This window comes from Schistocerca cancellata, chromosome 8 (assembly GCF_023864275.1).
Source record: "Schistocerca cancellata isolate TAMUIC-IGC-003103 chromosome 8, iqSchCanc2.1, whole genome shotgun sequence".
NCBI lineage: Eukaryota > Metazoa > Arthropoda > Insecta > Orthoptera > Acrididae > Schistocerca > Schistocerca cancellata.
Window position 1 is genome coordinate 402,726,524 of NC_064633.1, and position 25,079 is coordinate 402,751,602.

Below are 25,079 nucleotides of genomic sequence, written 5' to 3' on the forward strand. Positions count from 1 at the left end.
AAATGGCTCTGAGCACTATGGGACTTAACATCTTAGGTCATCAGTCCCCTAGAACTTAGAACTACTTAAACCTAACTAACCTAAGCACATCACACACATCCATGCCCGATGCAGGATTCGAACCTGCGACCGTAGCAGTCACGCGGTTACGGACTGAAGCGCCTAGAACCGCACGGCCACCGCGGCCGGCCCTGTTTTGTACCGATTACTTTCACAGTTCAGTTTCCCGCCGGATGCCCCTAATGTGGGGCGGCTGTTAATCAATCTTCTCCGTTTGCAAGGGGCTGAAAACTAGTTTTGCGGTGAGCCAGAAAGCGGTGGAGAATATACTGACCATAATTTCCATTCTGAAAGTCCACATTTCTCATTACACACATTAAAATTGAATGTTTGTATTTGCTATTTTCTCAGTGGGGTCAGGAACAATGACTAAAAACAAAAGTTTTGAATTTTAAGTGATTGATATGTTCTATAGAAATTTACATACATAAAATACAATAGTATTGGAATTTGGACGCCTATGATTCTCCTGAGTGCATACACAAACTCAGAGCCTGAGATATTATTATCGCGAGTAGTAGCGAGCAAGCAGTTGCCGAGGGGAGTCGGAGACATGAGTATTAATTGAAGATTTTTGTAATTTGCAATTTGATTTTTAGCTGCACGTGGTTGTTGGTTGCTTGCGCAATGGATGGATTTTGTCAGGTTTATGTATGTGTACACTCAAAGTCATTTTCGTATCTTTTTTCTGGCCAGAAACGTTTATATGGAGTATAGACATGGTGGAATAATTAAAAGCCTGTGTAAAGTTTGTCAGCATTCAAAGCATCAGTGTTCTGAATATAGTAAAATAAAATTTTTATTGGTTTCTTTCATTTTTCTTCACATCGTTTAAGGTAAGTTGACCAAACCACTCCCGATCATTCAGTTTGTACGTACACAAGTATGGCAGTAATTATTGAAATCAGTCCACGCATGGCAGACTGCGTGTATCGTAGTATTGCTTTTCTGAAATATTTTAGCATGTTGCTGATGACGCAGTTGCAACGGCAAGAAGAGGTAAGTTGTCTGTTGCGAACAGGAGCATTGCAGAACAGTTGTTAGGAGACGTTAGAGGATATTTTGAAACTCGCAAGGTTGAGATTTGATTTATTTATAATTCATGGTAGGAGTAACTGACTTTTCTCATTCTATTCCTGTTCCTGTAAGTTCTCAATCAGCATTCCATTATTGTAAGAGTTCACCTTCACATATTTTTGTACATGTCATTTAAAATAATTACGAACTCGTTTCAATATACCTAATTATTATTATTATTATTATTATTATTATTTTATTGTCATAAACAGCACTATTACCAGTTCAGAGACGATCTCTAAGGAAAGTTCCACATAAAATGGTCTATTGGCCTGACTTCTAATCATCAAAAGTTAACAGCTCGCCGAAAAAGTGTAAAATAATCTCACCACTTGCCTTGTGGTTTTGTCAACATTACGGCGCCACACAAACTGTTACTTATGAAATCTAAGCGATCCAGAATGGTGTACAGTCCTCGCGAGTTCATTGCCTACATTTAATGAAAACGCATTTGGAACCTGCCTGGCAGGGTCGACATCCGAGTGACAGTGCACTCGGGTATTTGACTGACGTGGATATTTCACTGCAAAGTGTCTCATCTTACTGCCTCTCTGGTTGTGTTTATATATGGGCACATTGATCACCATCCGTGATTTCCATGCGTGATTCCCAGGTGAAACAGAGCAGTTCTTTCTAGTCTTTTGTAGGAAGACCAGTCTGCATGCCCCATGCGATGACAGAAATTATACTCAGCTTGCCTGAAGAAATAGTTCTTCCGGTAGTGGGTGACATAGCATTTCACACAGGACTTTACTTTGCACGGAGCTGTGGCAGTGTAATTAGAGTTACTCTGGCACGTTTGACGCTGTACGTAATGTGTTCTTCCTCATTTACACGGTGCTGACTTGTGAGTGCTAGGGGAAGGTTCTGTGACTGGGGGCACGGGCTGTTTGTATCAAGTGAAGCGATAAGTGGTAGACAGAAATGTTGTTCTGCTAAATGTTGACTTCGTGTTGTAATCTTACCCTCCCACATATCATCTTTAAATTTTTCTTAGTCTCTTCATTATTTTCAAAAGCTTCGAGATATTTAAGATGTCCAAAAGAAAAATTTTTCACTTATCTTATTTTTCTCTTGTTGTTGGCTCCAAGTCTTGCGTCTAAGGTTACATTCTTGAGGCTGAAATTTTGACTTATAACGTTATGGGTTCCTGATGACTAAATAACTGATGAACATTTGTCTGTATATTTCTTAAATTTTATTGTTTGTCACAGTTTTCAATTTCACAGCGTTGCTACAATTATCACTTCCTTTTCCACATTACACTGTTAGTGTCAATCATAAAAAAATACGTCTTTCTCCATCAGAGGCATGCCCACTACTACTCACATTCTGCGGTACTTACAATATTCCAAAGAGTTTACAAATCAAAAGAATTTACAAACTTCCTTGACGAAAGAAGAAGCATCGACAATATATAACATTATTTTCAAAATGAATCACAATTAAATCTAATAATTAGCATTACTTTGTGGAGTTAATAATACGAGTGTTAAATATACAGAAATTTCATACTTTCAGATATTTATAATACAAGAATAATTTTAACTGTACATACTACTAACGAAATGATTTACTTTTTACCTTTTAATCTCAAATATAATACATCGTATACAAAATGGTATGAAACTGTTTTACTTAAACAGCTGATAATGTTCACCTGTACAAGAATCGATACTATACATGGTATCGGTTATTTCTATAAAAAAAGGGTAGTTTTGGAGGACGGTATCCCATTACAGTGTGCATCTATAACTCTAAACACTTCACTGATTTTACGATTGCGATGCTTTAGAGTTTCAGCCCTGAGTCTTTGATCTTATAGATTGTGAATGACGGCACTGCGAAGCATTAGCTCCTGGTAAGTTGAGCCACAGTCACAACTGAATTTACAGTCTCTAGTCATGTCCTACAATTTCGCAATATATAGTTTGCTGGGTTGGTCAGTACGACGATGAATGCGGACATTTTACACCGTCAACGTCTATTTTGACTCGCAAAACATTGTCTAACTTAGTAGTTATGACCTCATAGGACTGGGGGAAATAATTTCACTAGGAAGCGATAGGTGTGCACTGCCACACATGGGAAGCAAAATGCCTGTCTTGATGAACCCGTCATTTAGTAGCCGTCGAAATGCTGATGCAGCTGTGTTGTATGTTCTTTCCGTGTTCCCTTCGTCTCATCGAATTGTCAGAGGCGGCTCCTGAATTCCTTCCTAAGCTTCGGGCCTACCTGCGCGTGTACAGGACAAGAAACTACTAACAGCAGTTCTGTTATTTGTTGACTCTGAAACTAAACAAGATATGGTAGACGCTGCTGAGCACTTAGATGTTGCTCTGCCTGGTTTTTCATGACTCCTGAAATACCTCAACTTAAATATTTCAGCCTACTTGTTTCAACATAATATTAGCGCGCATTTAAAAATGGAATTCAATAGAAGTAAACTGTACTGCACAGCTACCCAAGGCTATTTGTTCCAAGTTCATTTTGCTCGTTCCAAGTCTGTTATGTCTTCGTGTACACGCTGTATGGATCTGTAGTACATACAGGAGCGAAGAACAGATGCAGTTGAAACGTCCCTTTTGGAAAATTATGTATTACTGTGCTGGTAAACCTCTTAGGTTATTTGTTTTTCAAACAGCTGAGCATAACTGAACGTACTCAGACATTTATCTCTTTACTTATTATCAACACCAAACTGACACACGATATTTTTAGCGCAAAGCAATCTGACTTTCTATAATCCCCACAAAAGGATGGCCCTGACTAACCATAACCTATACCTTTCATGAATCACTTACTTCACAAAAATGTTCGTTACTCGACCTATATATATATATTATGACTTTAAACACTATTAAGGTAAATACATTGTTTGCTCTCTATCAAAATCTTTCATTTGCTTAGTATGCCTATCAGTAGTTAGTGCCATCAGTAATTAGAATCTTTTGTATTTAGCTGGTAGTATTGGCGCTCGCTGTACTGCAGTAGGTCGAGTAACGAACATTTTTGTGAAGTAAGTGATTCATGAAAGGTATAGGTTATGGTTAGTCAGGGCCATCCTTTTGTGGGGATTATAGAAAGTCAGATTGCTTTGCGCTAAAAATATCGTGTGTCAGTTTGGTGTTGATAATAAGTAAAGAGATAAATGTCTGAGTACGTTCAGTTATGCTCAGCTGTTTGAAAAACAAATAACCTAAGAGGTTTACCAGCACAGTAATACATAATTTTCCAAAAGGGACGTTTCAACTGCATCTGTTCTTCGCTCCTGTATGTACTACAGATCCATACAGCGTGTACACGAAGACATAACAGACTTGGAACGAGCAAAATGAACTTGGAACAAATAGCCTTGGGCAGCTGTGCAGTACAGTTTACTTCTATTGAATTCCATTTTTAAATGCGCGCTAATATTATGTTGAAACAAGTAGGCTGAAATATTTAAGTTGAGGTATTTCAGGAGTCATGAAAAACCAGGCAGAGCAACATCTAAGTGCTCAGCAGCGTCTACCATATCTTGTTTAGTTTCAGAGTCAACAAATAACAGAACTGCTGTTAGTAGTTTCTTGTCCTGTACACGCGCAGGTAGGCCCGAAGCTTAGGAAGGAATTCAGGAGCCGCCTCTGACAATTCGATGAGACGAAGGGAACACGGAAAGAACATACAACACAGCTGCATCAGCATTTCGACGGCTACTAAATGACGGGTTCATCAAGACAGGCATTTTGCTTCCCATGTGTGGCAGTGCACACCTATCGCTTCCTAGTGAAATATATATATATATATATATAGCAGTTCATGGCTTCCCGTTTTACAAATTTCCTTTATCTGACGGACACATGTCCAAATCGTCCACTCCCAAATCTCTGCCATCTCTCTCCCCACATCCACCACTGCTGGCTACTCACCTCCAACTGCACAACGCTGCACGCTGTTCACACCCAACTGCCCAACAATACACAAGCGAATATTCCAACAATGAGTCTAACCAGCCACATACTGCCAACAGTGCAGTCAGCGATTTTCATACAGAGCACTACGTGGCGTTACCAATATAAAAACCTAAACAGCCTACTTACACAGTTCATGAAGAGAGAATTCAGATATTAATTTATTCTATGGTACATCTAAAATCAAATGGTAAAAACAATACAGAGCTTTGTTGCTGAAGTTGTAGCATTAGTTGATAACAGTAGATATGAATGCAGGAATATATATAGATACAAAAGATTTACCAATCTGTCACTCTTCAGTGCAATGTCTCTTCAGAAGATGTGACACCATGGCCACTCCCCATGACTGTAAATCAGGGCTTCACAACATACGTGCTCGCGGAGCAAGCTGTGAGCAGCAAGGCGCGAGCATGGAGCAGCGAGAGCACGGTCCCTCACTACCGGACCAGGGCGGAGAGTGGGGAGAGTCACGTGGGGCACACAACAGTTGCCGCCAGTCAATGTAAATCCGCGGCCACCTGCAGGGATATCACTCACGAATTATTACTGCAACAAATGAAACAAATAAAGGAGAATGTACACGTGCCACATAATTTTATTAGCTTAGTGTATGCCTCTACATTCATATTAATTTGTGAACTGTTACACAATAAAAGGTGTCACTGAAGTGTGGGGTTCTCGGTTATCTTGTACTTTTTGCCCTTTACAATTGCGTCTATGTTCGGAGTAATTGTTCTTGTGCATTGTAGGCGCAGCGTGCCGTTTAAATTTCGATCAGACAATGCGTTTCTCAGGCGCGTCTTGTTACATTTCATTGCAGAGAACAATTGTTCACAAACATACGTGGAACCGATCACTGATATTATTGTAGCCGCCAGTTTGTGCAAACGAGGAAAACTATCCTGAGGGAAACCTCTGCAGAATTCCAAAATGTTTTTCTTGTTCTGAAATTTGTCTCTGTATTCTCTGTCACACTGCAGGTCAATAATTTCTAGTTGCAGCTCAGGACGAATCTCTTCAACATTCGCTGAATATGGAGAGGAGAAGAGATCAAAATCACTGTCAAATGCTGTCAGATCTTGAAAGTGTTAATCAAATTCTTCCTTAAGGGCATGTGAATAACGTTCACAGTCTATGTGAACATCTCGCTTGGATGATAATGTAGGAAAATGAGCTACTTATCCTGTTTCCAGCTGACTCACCCAAAGTGTCAATTTCATTTTAAAAGCTCGTATTCGATCTATGAAATGAGTAATTAGCAGATCTTTACCTTGCAGTGAAATGTTCAAAGCATTCAGATGGCTAATTAAATCTGCTAACAACGCGAGATCAGATTTCCATGAAGGCTCTTTCAATTCAGGAACACGCATATTATTTATTTCCATGAACAAATTTATCTCATCTAATAGGCAAAATAATCGAGTTAATAATTCGCCACGACTAAGCCAGCGGACCTCGCTGTATAAGGCAGGGAACCATACATACTCGAGAAAGCTTTTAAATTGCCTGTGTTGTAGTCCATGCTTCCTTATATAATTGGTTGCAGAAAAACAACACTCATCACATTTTTTAGAGTGATACTCTTTGCACATAAGTTTTCCTGGTGGATCTGCCAGTGAACGCCCCTTGTATCATTCGGCACGGTCATTTTTTGCATTTTCTCCTTCAACAGCGTGACGTAACCTGATTTTTTTCCCTGTCATCGCTGGTGCACCATCTGTAGACACTGAAACTAAAGAATTCCACGACAATCCTATATTTTCAACACTGTCTTCAACACTACTTAAAATATCACCTCCGGTTGTAGTGTTCTTCACGGCTACTACATCGAGGAGCTCCTCCCTCATCTGAAGATCTCTATTAACACCTCTAATAAATATAGTAAGCTGCGCTGTTCCTGTGATATCAACACTTTCGTCCAGAGGTAGAGGATACGCCATAAAATCTTTAAGGATATTTGCAAGCTGGCTCTGGACGTCGTCTGCCATGTCCTGTATGCGACGCATAATGGTCATGTTAGATAATGGCACAATCCCAAACTGTTCAACTTGAGATGGACACAAATGTTCCGCGGCAACTACCAAAAATTTTTTGATTAAATCGCCATCAGTGATGGGGAGCAGGGATTTTGCTAAAAGCAAAGCAATTTTGTAACTCACTCTGAGAACTGCCTCAGTTGATTTTTCTTCGTCGTCCAGATCTTCTTCGGATAGCTTCCTTTTAAGTTTAATAACTTCCTGTGCACGATCTGGTCCATCACATTTTCCACGTCCGTAGTCTTTCACGTGGTGTGACATATAAGGTCGCTGCAAATTAAATTTCCTAACAGAATTCAGCGTTTTGTGACATACTAAACATTTTGCAACACCATCTTTTTCTGTAAACAGATACAATTCCTTCCAATGGGGGTTGAACTTCGAAAGCATGGTTGGGGTTACACAACGGCGACTTGACATGATTCTTAATCAGCGAAGTGACTGTTAGAGCTGATCGTAGTATTTTAAACGTTATGCAGTCGGCGCGAATTCTATAGGCACGCTGCGGCCCTATCCAAACATGCGCGCGCATTCCTCCCCTCCCTCACTACTCCACGACCTTGCACCTGCTCGCGAGCACGTGCCTGATCAGACGCGAGTACTCGCGCTCAAAACCGGCCAGTTGTTAAGCCCTGCTGTAAATAGTATTCGATTGACAAACACACAATAAAGTGTCAGTGCATGAATGTTCGAACTTAGAGGGGGTAGGACGTCAAACGGGCCGACTTGGAGCAGGAGAGGCACCACAGGACATTTTAATTTCCACTACCTATACTTTTACAAATAAATTCATAAAACTTTGTCAAGACGACCAGGAAGGAATTAGGATTCAAACTCAAAGCAAAGTAAGTTCAAAAGTATAAGAAAATAATTTTTTTTACGTGTGAAATTTCACCATTTTTCCACTTACTATTGGCTGCATTTGTTGCTAGAGGTACACTTTTCTTCACAAGTAAGAGAGATTCTTCGATGAATTTTGCACAGCATAGTATGAAACTCTAGAATTTTCCAAATCTATTAAAAACTGTGCTAAAATTGAGATAATTAACCATAAAATTTGATTTTTTTCTACATATGAAATTCAAAATGTAACAGCTCAATCATTTATTCATTAATATATAAATTCAAGAGTTTCATACACCTGTAAGTATGGTTTGTATGCTGTGCAAAATTCATCAAAGAATCTCTCTTAATTGTGAAGAAAAGTGTACCTATAGCAACAAATGCAGCAAATAGTAAGTAAAAAAATGATGACATTTCACATGTCAAAAATTATATTTTGTTATATTTTTTATCTTCCACTGCTATGAGCGTGAATCCTGAACCATTCCTGGTCATGCTGAGAAAGTTTTATGAATTTATTTGTAAAAGTATAGACAGTGGAAATTAAAATGTCCTGTGGTGCCTCTCCTGCTCCAAGTCGGCCAGTTTGACGTCCTATTCACCTTAAGTACACCCACCGCTGGAGTTCCGGATTGGTGATGCTTGCATGTCATTGGCAGCCGCATAATTGCTCGTAGCCGCGCACTTGTGCGTTTGCGGCGTTGGAAATGCGGCGACGTAATTGGCGGCGCATGTATTTGGAAGTGCGGCCGACTGGATAACTGTCAATACCGCAAACGTGACTAACGTAATTACGCCCGTTCTGTTAGTATTACACCTGCTATTCACAGTGTGACGTACTACATTAAATAAATCATGCACGTCATAAGTGGGTAATAAGTGCTTGGAAATTTAATGTTATCAGTTTTTCGGATGTGAGGCAGCGGTTGCTACATTTTGTCAACAATAACTGGCAGCGTTCAACCACTATAATCATACTTAACGGGGACCATGAGTGTTGACAGCTGACGACTTGGTGATGGGTCTTGACTCTCTCGAAGGATGTTGTTAAATCGTGTAAGCTACGATTTACAGCGTTTGAGTGCTTCCATATGTTACTGAACTTCTGAAAAACCAATAAAATAATTTCACTAAAGATCGGATTTATTATTACGAATCAAACTGCCGATGCCACTCGTAACTCTGTAAGTCAACATAATCAGGAACACTCTGAGCGCAGGGGCTTCACTAAATGCCAAACTTTCATATCAATTTTAAACTGGAAGCTCGTAGTTCTTAAATACTGAGGACATTGCATTACTTTTGTAATGGTGTACTACTGTATTTCAACTCCCCATAAGTACATGTGAAGCATTTGCGAATTCTGAAAGCAAATGAAGAAAGTTCTGAAATCGATGAACGTCCATTTGTGAGACAAAAGTACATATGTGTGTCTGATGTACAAAGATCAAGAAGTATGTTGATCCTTGCCCGTATTTACCATCTACTTCTAATTAGAAATTTTAGGAAAGTCTAAGATTGGAAGTTAACCTCGTTTATTACATCGAAAAGACAGGTTCCACCAACACTTCGTAATGAAAGTATTAAAACAAATTAGTGAATGGTGGATTATATACGTGTCATGCATTAATAATACACTACTGGAAATGGAAAAAAGAACACATTGACACCGGTGTGTCAGACCCACCATACTTGCTCCGGACACTGCGAGAGGGCTGTACAAGCAATGATCACACGCACGGCACAGCGGACACACCAGGAACCGCGGTGTTGGCCGTCGAATGGCGCTAGCTGCGCAGCATTTGTGCACCGCCGCCGTCAGTGTCAGCCAGTTTGCCGTGGCATACGGAGCTCCATCGCAGTCTTTAACACTGGTAGCATGCCGCGACAGCGTGGACGTGAACCGTATGTGCAGTTGACGGACTTTGAGCGAGGGCGTATAGTGGGCATGCGGGAGGCCGGGTGGACGTACCGCCGAATAGCTCAACACGTGGGGCGTGAGGTCTCCACAGTACATCGATGTTGTCGCCAGTGGTCGGCGGAAGGTGCACGTGCCCGTCGACCTGCGACCGGACCGCAGCGACGCACGGATGCACGCCAAGACGGTAGGATCCTACGCAGTGCCGTAGGGGACCGCACCGCCACTTCCCAGCAAATTAGGGACACTGCTGCTCCTGGGGTATCGGCGAGGACCATTCGCAACCGTCTCCATGAAGCTGGGCTACGGTCCCGCACACCGTTAGGCCGTCTTCCGCTCACGCCCCAACATCGTGCAGCCCGCCTCCAGTGGTGTCGCGACAGGCGTGAATGGAGGGACGAATGGAGACGTGTCGTCTTCAGCGATGAGAGTCGCTTCTGCCTTGGTGCCAATGATGGTCGTATGAGTGTTTGGCGCCGTGCAGGTGAGCGCCACAATCAGGACTGCATACGACCGAGGCACACAGGGCCAACACCCGGCATCATGGTGTGGGGAGCGATCTCCTACACTGGCCGTACACCACTGGTGATCGTCGAGGGGACACTGAATAGTGCACGGTACATCGAAACCGTCATCGAACCCATCGTTATACCATTCCTAGACCGGCAAGGGAACTTGCTGTTTCAACAGGACAATGCACGTCCGCATGTATCCCGTGCCACCCAACGTGCTCTAGAAGGTGTACGTCAACTACCCTGGCCAGCAAGATCTCCGGATCTGTCCCCCATTGAGCATGTTTGGGACTGGATGAAGCGTCATCTCACGTGGTCTGCACGTCCAGCACGAACGCTGGTCCAACTGAGGCGCCAGGTGGAAATGGCATGGCCTGTGGTTCTGTCAGTGTGATCATGTGATGTATCTGACCCCAGAAATGTGTCAATAAAGTTTCCGCTTCCTGGGACAATGAATTCACGGTGTTCTTATTTCAATTTCCAGGAGTGTAGAATGGCGCTCTATTTTCAATTTTTGTGCCTTTTTAATGAAATTCTTCATTCGTCAAGCACTGTCAAACTTTCGATAGTAGTCCCATAAGATTTAGGGACTGCATAGTTTCTTGTTTGTTCCAAGGAATGTGCATATGGCAAGATGTGCCCCATTTTTACTATATTTTCTTTTTCTTATGGTTTGGTGAAAGCTGGGAGAGGGGGTGAGAGGGGTAATTAATGGCGTCTGTTCTTTTGGACATACAAATACCTAGCATATAAACACACTGTAAGGCCAAAAATAGCACATTGCGAATAAATTACCCAATTGGGACGGAAACCGGAGGATATGATTTATATGTACAGTCAATGCAAATACTTGATTTTCCGAAAAATGGTTGATTTATGGAATACAAATAATTAAACAAATTGAGTAGCTCAGTAACGTGTTGTTCCACCTCTGGTCCTTGTACAAATTACTATTGTGCTTGTCTGAATGACAGAGTTGGCTGCCCGCCTGAGAGACAGTGAGCCGTCTTCTGTCCAATTGGCGCGTTAGATCGTCAAAGTTCAGAGGTGGTTGTAGGGCCCTTCCAATAATGCTCCAAAAGTTCCCAGTTGGGGAGAGATCTGGCGACCTTGCTGGCCAATATAGGATTTGGTAAGCGCGCAGGCAAGCAATAGAAACTCTCACCGTACGCTGAAATCTTGCTGAAATATAGGCCCAGGATGATTTGTCATCAAATGCAACGAAACGGGGCGTACAACGTGGCGCTGCGTTCCAAAGGGTGCCATGGACGTCAACCAAATGAGTCTTGCAGTGAAATTGTACGTCACCCCATACCATCATTACCGCTGTCGGATCTTCGGCCTGTGGTCTCGTTCACTGGAGTAGAATTTACGATCTTGCAGCATGCTGTAGGTAAAAAGAAGGTACGCAATTTAATTTGTGATTGAAGTACCTGGTTGTAGCTTCGTCATAAGCTGCACTGAGAAGTGTCTATTTCTCATTTCTTGTTCTTGGTGGTGACTAGCTTCGGACACATGCGTCCATTTTCAAACCGTCCATGCTGTAAATGTGACAAATACGGGAAATGGATGAGGTATAGGAACTAGTCTTCAGTAATGAGTCCCGCTCGGCTCTGAACCCCGACGACCAGCAAACACGTGTCTGTATACGCTCCGGACAGCGCTGGGATACCAACCTGTCGCCTGCCATACGGCCCGACGGCTACGAATGATGATATGGGATGCTGTTTCCATTCGTAACAGGACCTCTTTGGTTGTCATCTGTGGTACCGTTAAATGGCAGCGAACCGTGGATGGTATTCTTCGCCCCGTTTTGTTGCCTTTCATCGCAAGCCATCCTGCGCTTACTTTTCAGCAAGGTAATGGCCGCCCGCTCATAGTGAGAGTTTCTACTGCTTCTTGCATGCCTCGTCCTACCGTTGCCAGCGTAAGCTCTGGATCCGTCAAAAAATTGTTCAAATGGCTCTGAGCACTATGGGACTCAACTGCTGTGGTCATAAGTCCCCTAGAACTTAGAACTACTTAATCCTGTCTAACCTAAGGACATCACAAACATCCATGCCCGAGGCAGGATTCGAACCTGCGACCGTAGCGGTCGTGCGGTTCCAGACTCTAGCGCCTTTAACCGCTCGGCCACTCCGGCCGGCTCTGGATCCGTCCCCGTTTGGAGCATTATGAGCAGGGCCCTCTAACCAGATCGCGATTCCGATTATGTAAAACACTAATTGGACGCAATTTGGCGCGATATCCTCGTGGAGGACATCCAAAAATTCTATTAGTCAATACCAAGTTGAGTAATGAGCAGAGGTGGAAACACTGTTTATTGATGTTTTCAACTTGTAAAGCTGTGTCTCTTGAATACATCATAAAATTTTTCTGGAATAGTAATCATTTGTTAGTATGCACATGTAAATCCCATAATCACATCTGCTGATCTCCGTCCCATTCCGATAATTTCTTTAGTGGCGCTTTTTCTTTTATTTTCTAAGAGTTTATTTGTATGTCAAGAAATCATGAAAATATCTTGATGTTTCTTACGTCTGCCTCCATTATCAAGTGGCTGAACTTCCTTTCAGATGCTTTTGCCTTTCCTAAAGCCAAAGTGATCGATCTTTAATAGATACTCTAGTACACTAAGGTGACAAAAGACGTAGGGCAGCGATATGCGCATATACAGACACCGGTAATGCCGCGTACACGAGATATGAATGAGCAGTGCATTGGCGGACATATCATTTGTGCTCTGGTGAGTTACGTGGAAATGCATCCGACGTGATTATGGCAGCGCTACGGGAATTGTGAAAAGTGTCCGACCTGATTATGGCCACACGACTGGAATTAACACACTTTCAATGCGGAATCGTAGTTGGGGCTAGACGTATGGACATTCAGCTTTGAAAATCGTTAGGGAATTCAATATCCCAGATCCACAATGTGAAGAGTGTGTCGGGAATACCAAATTTCTGGCATTATCTCTCACCATGGCAAGACACTGGTCGACGGCCTTCACGTAACAACCGGGGCAGCCGCGTTTGTGGTAGAGTTGTCAGTGCTGACAGACCAGCAACACTATGTGACACAACAGCGGAAACCAATTTTGACGTACGACGAACCGAACGTATCTGTTAAGACCTTGTGTCGTAATTTGGCCTTATTGGGCTATGGCAGACGCGACTGACTTAACTAACAGCACGACATCGCCTGCAGTGCCTCTCTGGGGCTCGTGACCATATCGTTTGGACACTGTACGACAAGGAATCGCTGACCCGGTGAGATGAGTCCCGATTTCAGTTGGTAAGACCTTGTGGTAGGTTTGGAGTGTGGTGCAGACCTGACGAATCCATGGACCCAAGTTATCAACAAGGCACTGAGCAAGCTGGTGGTGGCTCCATAATGGTATAGGCTGTGTTTATACGGAATCGACTTGTTGAGTGTATAAGTTTCTGCACCTCAATGTATCTTTTCCATTCTTGTGCCTAGTATAATTTCGGGAAGGAGTGCTGATCTTGTTGCGAATACACAGTGAACCTATGTCACCAAATTCTACGTGTGGAATCATTACGTTTAACGAGTCTCAATACACACATACTTTTGGCCTTGCCAGCACCTGATTGAAGAGATTGGTGACAACCACATGAATCTTTGGTTAGGTAGGCCGGATATCTGAATCGTGTTCCTACAGGATCGTATTCACCTCTTGAAATAACTTTCCTTTAATCATGTTAAAATGCAAATTGGTTATAATGAAACATTCGTTGCTTGAGAGGACCCCCACGAATAATGTGTGATAGTAGGACAAAGAAACTTTTTGGAAACATTTTTAAGGATATGCGGGAGAGAAAAAACGAATGAATCATCGAAAGGAACGTATTTTAAGTTCCACGTGACAATGTAAGACTTGTTAATTGCGTGTCATGTTTATGTTCCACTTTACAAACGTTGCTCAATTTGACGACCAGCTGCATCCACAACAGCCTACAACCGCACATTTGATAATTCTTCGCAGCATTTTTCGAATGGTTCAAATGCTTCTGAATTCCTAACGGACCAAATTGCTCATGTCATCGGTCCCTATACCTAGACACTACTACGTAAACTAACTTATGCTAAGAACAACCACCAACCCATGCCCAAGGGAGGGCTTGAACCACAGGCGGGAGGGGTCACGCAAACCGTGACATGGAGCCTCTAACCGCACGGAGACTCCGCGCAGCTTTTCCAAAGGTTACACCGTGGAATGGTCAACTGCCATGACATAGAACGAGTACTGCTTGAAAATCGCACAGTGTGTCCAGCATTCTCAGCCATGGCCTCAGTAACTTCCTCAAGAATTGATTGCGCAGTTGAGCCCGTCGGCGTCTCTCAAGAGCAATTCCACAAATCGCCAGTTAATCAGAACTTCGTAATAACGTTCTTCAACTTCGATGAGGTAAAGGACCAATCCGTAATCGTGTAACACGTTGACACTCGCGAATTGGAGCACAATTATTTGTGTAGTTTTGACGAAACAGCTTTACAAGTAAACACCTGCTCACCTTGTCCTGATCAATGTTCCCTGTCTACAACTGTAATGCACACCAATGCATTTGTTTCAACCCTACCAAGCAGTACCAGTACCAGAGCATGATGGCAAGTCATGACACAAACACCGCTAACAAGGCATATCCTACACCACACAGGCTGCATGAACATCATGCCCACAACGCAACGTAACGGTAAGCAGCTTTCAGTCTATACTGGTGGAAGTAGCGAAAGTTTAATTACAACAAACCTGTATTTTCATAAAAAGATCTAAATTACACGTCGAAGTTCCTCTGACCGTCACATCGCTCACCTCTGAACAACTGTGGTAGTATAGAAAGTAGAGTTCCACGTGATTTCCTCTCGAAAGAAGAAGTTTTTATCATTGCTGCAGATGCTGACCGCTGCAAGGCAGTTTTATCCGAAGAAACTTTCCCCGCCTTCTTACTCACGAGAACTTCAAATCACCCACTTCAGAGCGATTGCCTGCTATATTTCTGCCGGCAGAAGTTGACGATAAATTGTAATGGATTCCATTCTATTACCAGTGGCGGATCGTGAGCATACATTTCGAATATTCACAAATTTTTAGATTCAGATAAACTCGACAATGTGAAATAGCCTCTGATACGTAACAGTTTTGATTATGAACAAATTTATAGAACTACAGCTCACTGCAAATAATAATAACAATAATAATAGGTAATAATAACATATGTAACTCTTCCGATGAACGAAAGGATTGCTTGTATGGAATTATGTTGTTTTGTACATAATTAAGTACAACTGAGGGCAAGAACGAAATAATTTTAAGATTTCGCTAATCTCCGTTTCGCCAGAAAAATATTGATATCACTAAAGTATTATCAAATAAAAGTTAATTGTAATACACGTTGCACTGCACTATAGCCACACGGTAAATAGAGAAAACTATACTGTAGCCTGACTGACACTACCTATTTGCAAAGGAAAACCATGAGTCCATTTTTTAGTCGCGAAACTGTCTCAGTCATTTTACGACTGAAGGTCTTAATATGATTTACAACCGTTTTCTCAATTGCCGAAAGCCTATTGTGTTTCAGTGAGAGGTTTTATTATTTACATGGTCGAGAAATAATGCTCAGGTTCTACTGTTGTAAAAGGAGTTGTTAAAACTATTCTGATTCGTTCACGTAACTGCGGAAGTGTATCTAGATACACGTTTCTGTCTTGCAGAAAGTGTAACATTGTAACAGCACCACCTGAATGTTGAAATTTATCCCTGCTGTAGTCTACTTCTAACTCTGATCTCGTATGTGCCTTCAGTAACAATGGGTAAGTTTCAAAAGTAATGTCGAGATCACTCTCAGGTAAAATTTTTCTTCACATGATAAAGAAATTTATGCAATCGCAGTATTCCTCTAATTATATTTTCAAACTCCAATAAATATTGCCTAGTGACTGTTGTTCCAACATATCGTTGTTACAGTTTCCTGGAGAGTATGTCTGCGTATGGCACGATCCTGTGAAACATTCTGGCCCAAGTAAAAACTTAGGGTCTTTTAAACTGGAGAGGAGGCAAATGTCTTGCCTCGTTTTGCCATTTTCACGGTTACAGAGGGTTATTCCTTCTGTATATGCGATCAGATTTTTCTCGTTTTAACTCCGTTGACTGTTTGAATGTTAAATACCATTCTTGTAGCTGCTATTCGTAATAGTCTAGTTTGCACAATTCTGTCTAGTACACTTGTTCTGTGTGACGACCCGGGGAACAAAACCGGGAAGCCGGAGAGATTAAAAAATTGTCTTGTAGCACACTTGTTATTAGATCTAAGTTTTGGCAGCACCAGCTTTAATTAATGAGCATAGCCGTGGATACAATAGGCCGCGGGATGTACCTGCTTAACCCTTGCCACAACACCTTTAATGCCTCTGCTCATAACAGCAAGACCATCATAGTTTTGTGGAATACTTTTTCCCTCTCTTCATCTGCATGCTTTTGCAGTTCATAATTTAACACCGTAAATAACATCTCAGCATCCTATGAGTAAGGTTTGAAGAAGCTTCAAAATCTCTCCACAAAATATCCAGGAAGTTCGTTTCTGCACACAATTACCAATTATTGCACAGCAGATACAACTGACAACTGTACCAAATAATGCGCCCTTACATTTTCTTGCGTTACTATTTCTCTGGATGCACTTAGCATGCAATTCAGAAGTTAATTTTGAGCTGCTTTGGATGTAACTATAAACACAGTTGCAGTATCTAAGTGTCCCTTCATTGAGCCGTCAGTGGCACTTACTAAATTTACTGGTTCACGAAATACTCTCAGGTTTTTTTGAATCTTCACTTTCAGCGAGACCACGTTAAGCTAACTCAAACTTTCTTAAAAATTTTACGCAGTCTATTAGCCTCTAGATGATACGTCTCTTCCTGTCCACCTGCACGTTATCATTTCTCATAGAGTCTGTAGACGCTATGAACTTCACTTTACCAAGTTCTATTTTTATTATTTCGAACGAATTTAAAACAACCCTAACATCGGTATTACTTAACGAATTAACTTCTGGGCTGAAAAATCGTACGTGGGAAAAAATACAGTGCATATTTAACGTTGCACCCACACAACCACTCTTGCTTATTGTATACGTCTTATTTAAAGGATCTTTTGCAGTCGCGCTTATTTGATTTCGTTATATTCTCAATGAAAATATCTCGTTTGGTAGGCCCTAGTTCTTCTGCGGCTAACTTGTTCTGGTAATTTAGTTTTCTGTTAGCACTTTAAATAGATTTAACGGCGTTCATGTAGACACAGCACACGAAAGGCAGCTCACTATTTCGTCTTCGTACTGTCACCGTACAGTAATCAACCTACATCAAAGACAAACGGCTGTCTGTGGGAAATGATTAAATTCAGGTAGTAATGTCCACCAATATGGTCACTTGACTACAGGTGAAAGAAACTGACTAAACTGGTACATTCTGAAATTAGAAATACAAAAGGATTATTGTATGACAAAATGCTAAACTTAATGTAACTCACTCAAAAACCCACAAAATTGGTTTTTCTGTCAGTAGAATATATACTGACGTCCGATCTAATTTTACTATACAGTGAGTGAGTTGGCATATCTGAGGAGTGTACCACCGTCTGCTGAGAATTATGCCAAGCCAAGGGGGCTACCACCTACTGGCACTGATGTAAGCTTGTAGCTGTAAGGACTGGCAGTGCGTGCCATGAACTGTGAACATTGTTTATCACAGTCGCATGATTTTACCCATTAGCCTATTACGTCATGTCAGTTGCGCACGAGCAGAGGCTCCTCGAAACTTTGTAAGTTGGCTGTTTAGGATTATATGTTGCTGACGCCACGCAGAACCCTGTATGAAAATCACTGATTTTGCTGTGTGCAGTCTGCGGCTGGTTTGCATTGTTGGAATATTTCCTATTGTAGTGTTGGGCAGCTGAATGTGAACAGCGCGTAGTGTTGCGCAGTTGGAGGTGAGCCGCCAGCAGTGGTGGATGTGGGAAGAGAGATAGCAGAATTTTGAGAGCGGACGATCTGGACGTGTGTTCACCAGAAAGAGTAAATTTGTAATACTGGGGATCATGAACTTATATATATATATATATATATATATATATATATATATATATATATATATATATATATATATATGACTTTTGAACATTATTAAGGTAATAAATTGTTTGTTCTCTATCAAAGTCTTTCATTTGCTAACTATGCCTATCAGTAGTTAGTGCCTTCAGTAGTTAGAATGTTTTATTTAGCTGGCAGTATTGGCGCTCGCTGTATTGCAGTAGTTCGTGTAACGAAGGTTTTTGTGAGGTAAGTGATTCATGAAAGCTATAGATTATTGTTAGTCAGGGCCATTCTTTTGTTGCGCTAAAAATATTGTGTGTCAGTTTAGTGTTGATCAGAATAAGTAAAGAGAGAAATGTCTGAGTACGTTCAATTTTGCTCAGCTGTTTGAAAATCAAATAACCTAAGAGGTTTTTTCAGCACAGTCATTAATAATTTTCAAAAGGGGACGTTTCATATGTACCAGGTTACCTATTTTTATAAATTTATGAACACATCTTAAACAGTAATAACGTTTCGTGTTAGATTTGAACTGATTGATTGGTATAAAGGAACATGTCTCTACGACAACTTTCAATGAATTAGTCGCTAGAAACAGTTCTTGTTGCATATAATATAGCCAAGACCCGCACTGGGTACTATTGTAAGGGTTATGTATAATCTGTATCTGCATCCACCTGGTTCGACCGTGCATCATTTTTCAAAGTATTCTGAAATGTATGCGAGGTATAAAATAATTAAATTATAAAATATAAAAGAACCCTCTTATTTAGTTAAAAATATAAGGAAACGCATATAGATAACTTTATGGTTAGGGTTAAAAAGCAAACAAACTGCGTTTTTCTTCTAGTAATAATTTTCTATTTCGAATAAGTTTTCGGCTTATTGTACCATCATCGTGTAACAACCGACTACCATCCACAAGAATTACTAGTGCACCGGACACCAAATATTTAGAACAAAGGTACTATCAACATAAGCAGATCCTCTAGGAGAGAGACAAAACATGTTAGTTTCACAGTGAACGACGAAATAGTTTTTAGGTATCATGACAAATAGACATAGTATAGTTGTTACTGGTCAGCAGCGTTCATTATATACTCTGACGTTCTTCAAAATTGTACCGAACTGATAGGATTGTCCTTACGACAGTCCAGAACAAAAAGAATTCCTTTACAGGTAGGTATCAGTGTCTTCCTCTACCCCTCGCAGGGGTCAGCTCTGGTAACACAACACACACCTTTTACAGCAAAAGCGTAAGTCTTAAAGGCATTGTATAGTAACAAACTATGTGCAGGGCCAAGAATGTCCAAAAACTAATCATTTCGACGGTGAGAGCAATGCCTTTCGTATTATAACGATTGCCTGCCAATGTTAAAGTGAATAAATAACCAATTGGATCCCAAAGAACACCATACGTAACGATTATCGATCTTCATAGAAGTAAACCACTCTACCCTTTGTGATCGCGCTTGACAGATTGGAAACTAATCGAAATTGTCGGAGATTGAGTTCCAAGTCATCGTGCAGATAACCCAGCATCTGCCATGACTGTTCAGTAGCGGAGATTGCTCAGTAATTTCATTCAACTCCTGCCATACTGTTGCGCAGCTGTATCGACCGTTAGCGGCACCGATGCGCTGTATTAGCGTGCACGGATTACAGAGACTCCAGCAGATCTTGAGACATACCGAGCCTGCAAGAGTCATCTGGAATCAAATGGGTGAGAACTGCAAAGTGGATACCAATGACTGTTACAGACAACGATGTAAATTTTCCTCACATGTGAACTTTCTCGAAATTCTCTCTCTATTCATGTTTATTGGAGTTTGATTTTCATATATATGAATGAGTCTCTCTTATTATTGATAAACCCCTTGCTTGTCTGTGATGTACACTGCTGACTACATGTTTTTATTTTACCATTATTTTTATTCTGTGGTTAACAATTTTCTAGATGGACATTATTGACTGCAGACTGGCCACTATACTTCGTCATCACAGACTAGAAATAAGGAAAGAAATTACTAATCACAAATTGCTTACATGAATATGGTTCATATAATACACTGTATTTGAATCTGTATTATGATTTTACGGTCTCCTAATTGCATGTGGTGACGTGTAATCGATACTTCGAATATAACTCTATCTTCTCTACTGTGCAGCTCATTAGAAAGTCGATACAATCCTACCAAAACCTGGTACACTGGTAACCCAAACAGCGATACGCTACAGGATATCACTTTGTCCATATAAAAAAATTGTTTCGGTCCCTAAAAAAACAAACTTTCCCCTCAGTAAAGAAACTAAACAGGTCCTCAACATGAAGGTTAGTTTTATTCTCAGTAACGCTTTACTAGGCATGATGCTGTTGGAGGTTGTATGCCATTGTCTTCCTCTTCCCTGTGAAGCTGAGCCAGAAAACAATATGGGGCCTACAGCTTAAATGTATTCTGAACCACGGTATAAACTGCCATTTTCTCCATATATAAATAATTACAACATTTTAAACAAGCGATAAGTGATTAATAAAATCAAAGGACCCATAAAAAACTTAACCTTAGAATTTCCGATTTGTTCTCTGACATTTTCACACTTAGGCACCGAGTGACACAACAATCTCATCCAATCAACATCATTCTCGTGCTATTGTACAGAAAATGTAGTTGGTAGCACTAAGGCAGAACTTAAAGTAATTCACCACACCATGCAACATGCTGAATGTTACATACGTTGCGACATGTTACGTAGAATTTAGCTAGATGCGGCTTGATAATGCTAAAACGTGGAAATTGACTAACGAAAAAAATGAGAAAATTTTTCAGCCAGTAACAGGCAATGCTTTCAATAGGAAAATATTTTGCGACTCCGGACCTATGCGCAATCAAAATTAGCATATTGGTAGTTCACACTGTTTGCTATGTTGCACAATTTGATTTTCGAATTCCAAATGATGTGTTGAGGTATCATTCCCATCTCTAAAGCCATCTTGCTCCTTTGGTTACCAAACACATGTTTAAAATCTACTGAATTTCGTTTTATGCATCTGGTGATAATTTTGCGAAATATGCTGTAATTCAAGCTTCCTGACGGAATAAAATCGCGCTTCAGACCGGAACCCAAAACTAAATGCCCTTACTGACTGTGCTATGCTAGAGCAGATCCGGTCAACAGTTGAGTTGGTATGGTCAATAGTTTCCATTTACCCCGTCTCTCTTCTTGTGAGGTAGAATATCACACCATTGCCCCACTTCAGGCGAAATATTTTCCTCCCTACAAACGCTAAAATGTTCATGTGAGCTGATTTGTATTTAGTAGCCTCCAGATAGAACAATTAGAAAGAAAATAACTGTATAAGCTTTCAGTTTTTTTAAAAAGTTTGACAAATTTGAGAGTTGAACCATTAATACAAGAAATAAGGCGCATTTATTATAATTACCTCCTCAATAATGTACGAGAATTTTCATCTTTCTTTTTTTGCTTCTTCAAGCTTTGAACTTGCTGTCTACTTGCAGAAACAGGCAGTATACGTGTATGGCTGCGAACTGCGGATTTGCCGCTGTTGCATATTCTTGTAAAGCTCATATCGTATTTGGATGGAAGCCAACGTAGGGACCACGTAACTAACACTTTCAAGTTATTATGTAAGTAAGTTATACATTGATACATAATAAATTGGTGAATTTATTGAGTTATTAAAATTTTTTATTTTGACACGCAACTTTTGATGACGGAGAAAATGAGGTTACAGAAATTGTAAATAAACTTACTGACATGCATCAAAAAACTGAATTCACCGTCCAATATGAATATAACAGTGTACTTCAATTCTTTGATCGAAATGTAATGAAACAAGATAGTACACTTGCCCTCAAAATGTACAGTAAGCCGATAAAAATGGACTACCCTCGTGCATTAGATGAATCAACGTGTGTTCTTCGATTTGGCAGTTTCCATGCAATAAATACAAACAGTCCAATTCCCGATATAAATATATTTGAATGTATTTTAACTGATCTTCGAATTCTCCATCTGAGTCTGTAACATCATTTTTTTTACAGCCATACCAAACTTTAAGCAAGATTCAGTTCTTCGTCAAGTTTCTCCTTAATAGCAAAAATTGCATTATATTGTTAATTGTTGCATACTGCTTTCAAAGTTGGCAAGAAAACAGCTCAACCAATACATTTCGGTAATTCCAGTGTGTATAGTTGATATCTTATAACAATTAGTTAGACAGGGTCTTTCAATTGTGAATGTTTTTTTCTCCATCATAATCATTTTCATTTTCCTCGTACTCCTCTTCTTCTTCTTGTTGTTGTTGTTCTTCTTCTTCTTCTTTTTCTTCTTCATGATCATCATCTTCATTGTCTTCAACTTCAATATCATCGCTATCATTATCAATCTAATCCACATCATCGTCGCAATAATCCTATTCTTCGTATTTTATTATTTTTCTCATCAGCTTTTCTCCTTCTGTTGCAATATCTTCACCTTCTGTGTTCATAAAAACATTGTTTTCTTTGTGGAAATTGTTCTGCATCCAATCTTAGGCACAGTGGGATTAGGGCCCGAAATGCATTCTCTCCCACGAGGATATGTGTATATCACCGTCTCTCAAGAATGATCCACCAGTATTATCTGATGCAGAATTACTCTTATATTTACAGCCCCTATTAGGATTGACGAGTCTGTAGGGAAGTTATCTTTGCTTTGCCGTAAGAATTTTATCATAATTTTCGGTATGACGTGTTGTGTAATTCATTTCAAGGTTTTATATTAAATTACAGATTATGTATTCCTGTGGCATTCAAGATATCTTCCATTGTGAATTATTATGTATTCTAACTCGAAATGCACCACTGAATCATCATTTTAAACCCTATCCCGTATGCAGTATCATACGTTCTGTGCTTGACAGTGGATCGTCAGTGATTTTGCTCAACCATAGAAGATACGATCTGCTTGGCAAACCTGAGTTGTGCACATCGTGCCATACGCTGACGGCGTATAACGGCCAAGACGTACCTGTCCTAGGCGCTTGATGCCTTCTTGCAACTTTCCGAAATCTGACGAAGACAGTAACACAGTGTTTTCTGGTCTAGACCTTTTGATTTGCACTTTTTGTTACTTCCTCTGATCCTCGGGACCGTGTTACTATGTGCTGAATTTCAGGATTTTTTTCTGAGGTCTTAGGCAAGGCCAATATTTTTTATGCTCATGGTACAATGAAGGACAATGCACAGTCAGTTTCTTCGCGAAAAGGTGACTCAGGAACATACCGCTCTGTCAGAGAATGAGGTCGAAGCATCCATTACTTCTAGTCAGCGGGTGCCCCACTTATTTTTATAAGCAGGTCGTTCGGTAGGAGCAGGTTGTTCGCCGACTTTAAGAAAACTGTGGATTCTCAAACAGTCATTTACAGTTACCCCTTGCCGCGCCCAGGACAACTGATAGGTAAACTGGCTGCCGGTCATCACTCTTTCAAAGCCGATTTGCACGACACTTACTTGCAGATCCCTTAGGATGAACCTCCGCAAGAGATCTTTGTTGTTAAAACTCTCCTGGGACTCTTGAAATTTTTTAGATTGCCATTAGTGTGGCCGACATATTTCGGCACTTTATGGAGCAGCTGACTGTAAAGGTTCCTGTTTGCTCGAATTATTTAGATGACATTTTTGTGTCAGGTCGCCCTCCTGAAGAACACATTAGCAATCTTTGCACTTTGTTGCCACCAACTGGTCTCAAATGGAAAACAGGCAAATGTGTATTTTTTTCAGACTGAAAATGACTTCTTAGGACTTGACACTAATTGACAGGGTGTTCACGCATTATAATCACATTTGATTGCTATCCGTGACTTTCCACCCTCACGCAATGTGCAGGAACTGCAGTCTGTGTTATGAATGCTTACGTATTACATCCATTTTATTCGTAACGGCATTGAAATCGCGGCTCCCTTCCATCGCCTGTGCAGGAAGAACTTACGTTTTGTTTGGTTGCAAAACTGTCAGTCTGATTTCCACATGCTGAAATATTCTTTGCTTGGGTCAAATGGTTCAAATGGCTCTGAGCACTATTGGACTTAACTTCTGAGGTCATCAGTCCCCTAGGGCTTAGAACTACTTAAACTTAACTAACCTAAGGACATCACACACATCCATGCCCGAGGCAGGATTCGAATCTGCGCCCGTAGCGGTCGCGCGGCTCCAGACTGTAGCGCCTAGAACCGCTCGACCAGTCCGTCCGGCCTTTGCTTAGTAATCGGTTCCTTGTTCATTTTGATCCAGCGAAACTTATGTTCTTGGCTGTGGATGCTTCCTCTTACAGCATCGATGCAGTTTTCTCGCATCTATTTCCTTCTGGTGACAAGTGGATGGCCTTTGCTTTGAAATTGTGGAACAAAGCTCAGTGTAATTATTCGTAAAATGAAATGGAGGCTTCGCCATTGTTTACAGTGTCACTAAGTTTCACCATTATCTTTTTTACAGTAAAGGTGATTGACCACAAACCTCTACAGTCATTGTTTAACCCTTCTCATTCTGTCCCGACTTGCAGGAGCTGCA